Source organism: Crocodylus siamensis, chromosome 1 (assembly GCF_052110815.1).
Source record: "Crocodylus siamensis isolate JL-2025a chromosome 1, ASM5211081v1, whole genome shotgun sequence".
Classification (NCBI taxonomy): domain Eukaryota; kingdom Metazoa; phylum Chordata; order Crocodylia; family Crocodylidae; genus Crocodylus; species Crocodylus siamensis.
Genome location: NC_143395.1, coordinates 59,956,551 through 59,960,346, shown reverse-complemented (window position 1 = coordinate 59,960,346; position 3,796 = coordinate 59,956,551). Strand labels below are relative to the sequence as shown.

The 3,796-nt window shown below is 50.8% G+C and overlaps 1 pseudogene; it reads left to right on the top strand.

Annotated features, from left to right (window-relative positions):
• Positions 1-1,951: 1,951 nt before the first annotated feature.
• Positions 1,952-2,671, top strand: LOC149872832 (uncharacterized; annotated as a pseudogene).
• Positions 2,672-3,796: the final 1,125 nt, after the last annotated feature.

The window sequence follows — 3,796 nt, the reverse complement described above, 5'->3', positions numbered from 1 at the left end:
GTCTAACACCTTTTGATCCCATAGGGTAACAGCTATAGGGCAAGATTGTGAGTGGCTCTAAAGCCAACAGATTAGCATAAGATAAGATATAAAGAAGCATGTATGTCAGGTGACCAGCATGAAGGACGGGACAGAAGGACCATTGCTGTACCAAGCCTGGACCCCGGACTCCCAGTGTGAGTGAGGACTGGATCCTGACCAAAGGACCTTCATAGTGACCCCTCAGACAGTGTTGATTGGGGATGCCTGACTTCACTGGAACAAGGTGGCACTCACCTGGCATAGAAAGACTGCCAATAAGTTACCAACCCCATGTGGGAACTCTTTGTCATTTGGTCTATTTGTTGTTATCATTCACTATTAGCTCTTTATTACTGTACTATCTGTTTGTCGTATTAACCTTTCTGTTAACTGTTGTATGCTAAGCTATAAGTAAATTTGCCTTTACTTCACGCCTGACTCCCCTCCTCAATCCCGAACCCAGCAGCCTCATGGCTGATATACTCACAGAGCCTAGCCAGGCTGTGTCCCTCTTGTGCACTGATTACAAGATCCTGACCAAGGCTTTGACTAACTGGCTGCCCACCATTATGACTTTGATCATCAGCCTTGAGCAGAGCTACTGCATGCTGGGAAGGACTATTCAGGAGAATCTGTTCCTGCTTCAAGACCTACTGATGGCTGCAGAATTCTTTGGTTTCAACATCGGGTTTGGGTCCTTGGACCAGGAGAAAGCCTTCGACCGGGTCGGCCATGACTACTTGTTTCAGACCCTTGAGGCCTTTGGCTTCGGTCCCATCTCCACCTCTGCCCTCTGGATCCTGTATCAGGATATTTTGAAACTCCTGAAGGTGAATGGCATGTTCTGTGCCCCAATCCCAGCTTGCAAGGGCATCTGCCAGGGTTGCCTTCTGTCAGGAATGCTGTGCACCTTGTCCATCAAGCCCCTACTCTACACACTGTGGTGGTGCCTGATTGGACTAATTCTTCCATCTGTCTCAAAAGGCTGCCTGCTGGTCCCACTGACAGCATATGTGGATGACGTGACTGTCCTCATTAGCACCCAGGGTGATGTCCAGTCCTTGGTCAATTGTCAACATTCCTATGAGCATGCCTCTTCCACATGTGTGAACTGGACCAAGAGCGACACCCTCCTTCTTGGTCCTTGGGTCAACCCCCTACCCCTGACTTGCCTGGTCTTCCCTGGCATCAGGAGGGCCTCAAGGCCCTGGGGTTTTCCTCAGGCCATCGGTCTTCTCAGTACAGCACTGGGAAGACCTTGGTGTTGAGGTGTAGGCACACCTGCAGCAATGGTGCTGGCATCTCCTACCACGGGTGGGTCCTCATTGTTAATAACTTGATAGCTGCAACATTGTGGCACTGGTGTGCCATGTTGGACCCCTCGTTGCACCTGCTTGAGAAGCTCCAGAGACTTCTTGTGGACTTCTTTTGGGACAGGCATCTTTGGCTCCCCAGAGCCATTTTTTATTTGCTGGTGGCTGAAGAGGGCCAGGGCTTAGTTGACCTAGGGGGCAGGGTGGTGGCTTTCTGCCTCCGGGTCCTCCAAAGGGTCCTCTACTGCGAGGACCCCCTACCCAGCAGCAGCTAGTTACTTAGTTTTTGCACCGGGTGAGGGGCCATGTTTTGGACAGGGAACTTTTCCTTCTGGACCTCACCCTCCTGGACTGGGGTGTCCTCCCACCATTCTATCAAAGCATGCTGAGGTCCTGGTGATCTGCCTTCTGCCTCCTGCCCCAAGCCAGGCAGCTGTGGTTTCTGTGGTTACTGCAACAGTCCCTGGTCCATAACCCAACCCTCCAGTGCAGGCAGCCTCACTTCTAGCAGCCTTGTTGACTCCCTCCTCTGATCACATACCATCCAGCTGGGACACCTCCTTGACATGACACAGTCAGCCTGATTGTCAGATGAGACTCTTGCTGCCTGCTTGGACATGCACTCAGTCTGTTGTGCTGCCCGCTTCCTGGGGGACATGAGGGCCACTCTGCCAGCAGATGTGGCAGCTGCCCTGGAGGATCACCTCCAGGCACAGAGAGCCCTCTCCACTGGGGATGTCCTGGATGAGCCTTTTCCACCAGTGCCCATTGTCCCAGTGGTGGACGGTGAACTGGGTGGTGACCCCGGCACTTTATTGGCTCTTCCCATGCCTCCTGACAGCAGCACAAGAATCTGCTTCATCATGCTCCCCCAGAAAGCCCTGTATCTGTGGGTGATTCACATTCACCATCCCTGCATCCTTGCCACTCAGCTTGATATGGTGTGATAGATGCACACAGCAGTACCGGCGCTCATGCCAGCCCGCCCCGCATGGCACATGCTTTATAAGGCCCCCATCTCCAAAAAGACCAGTGACCTCCAGTGGCAGTTGCTACATGGGCTACTAGCTACCAGCACTCTCATCCACCAAATAGACCCAGCTGCATCAGCAGCCTGCCCCTTTTGTCTAGAGGGAGTGGAGGAGGATCTTCATTATATCTTTCTCAAGAGCCTCAGGAACTGGCTTGCTGAGGCTGGCTCAGATGATGCCCTGTGGCTTTTCCAGTTTTTGGTGCAGGTATGCCTGTCACTGGAGTTTGAGCATGCAGTCCTCCAGTGGACGGTGCCTGCCTTCCAGGCACTTTGGGCAGTTAAGGGGTATGTGCTGCAGTGTTGAAGGTGGCATTTAGTCCTCACACTGTGATACTGCTTGCCCTTTCCTGGGGTAGGGACAGGGGTCTCAGCAGGCTGATGTACTGGATATTTTTATTTTTAGACTGTGAGGGCAGGCCTTGCAGGCTGAAGCCCCAGGCTCTGTCTGTGGTACATGGGCCCCTGTGTGGGCAGTGTTTTATTTTTTTGTTGGATTGTTACCCCCTTTTCCCCTTAATAAACCTTCATAAAAAGCCAAAAAAGTCTTTCTTTCTTTCTTTGTATTTTACACCTTTTACCTAACAACCTCTGTCTTCACACATCTTTCTTTTTTCAGGGTCTGTACTAGAGCTAGAGTCATGTACCTGCTCCTAGCCCCCAACTCCAATTTTCTGTTAAAACTCCTTCCTTCTTAAGGCTCCTGCCTGACTCAACACCACAACCCACCACAGACTAATCACCCTAAGCCCTGCACCTACATCACCCCCTTCCCCCTGCAGGGAGGATGTCCTCTTTCCTTCCCATACCACCCCCCAGAGCTCTTTATTAACAAAGTATCCCAAACTGCTTCTCAGAAAGACTTTATTCGAACCACAAACTAATAGGAAATACAAAATCAAATATAATAACTATCCAGTTACATAATTACAGATCACATTCTCCAATGTGAGCAGCCACGATGTGTGTCACCAGGCAATTGCTAATCTGAGCTCCCCTTCTGCTGTTTGCCTGAATGTCTAACCCCCTGCCTTGCCCTGCTGCTCTCCTTCTATATTTTGCAGATTCTCTTGCCTTATGTCTTGTTCCCAAGACTGACTTGTTCCCAAGACTAACGTCTCCCCTTGTCTCATAGATATTATGCAGCATACACGCTGACACTATGAAAGAGGTGATGTTCTCCCAATCAATCTCCAGTCTGTAGTTAAGGAACCTCCAACAGGCTTTCAAGAACCCAAAGGCACACTCTATGCTCAGGCAGCGCTTGCTTAGGAGGTTGTTGAACAAGAATTTTTGTTGGTCAGTCACTTCCATCTGTAGGGCTTCATGAGTCAGGGCAGGAATGGGTAAGCCACATCAGCAATTATCTGGGGGGGGGGGGCACTGAAACACCCTGAATGACAACCTCCTCCAGTCTTGGGGGGCATATTGG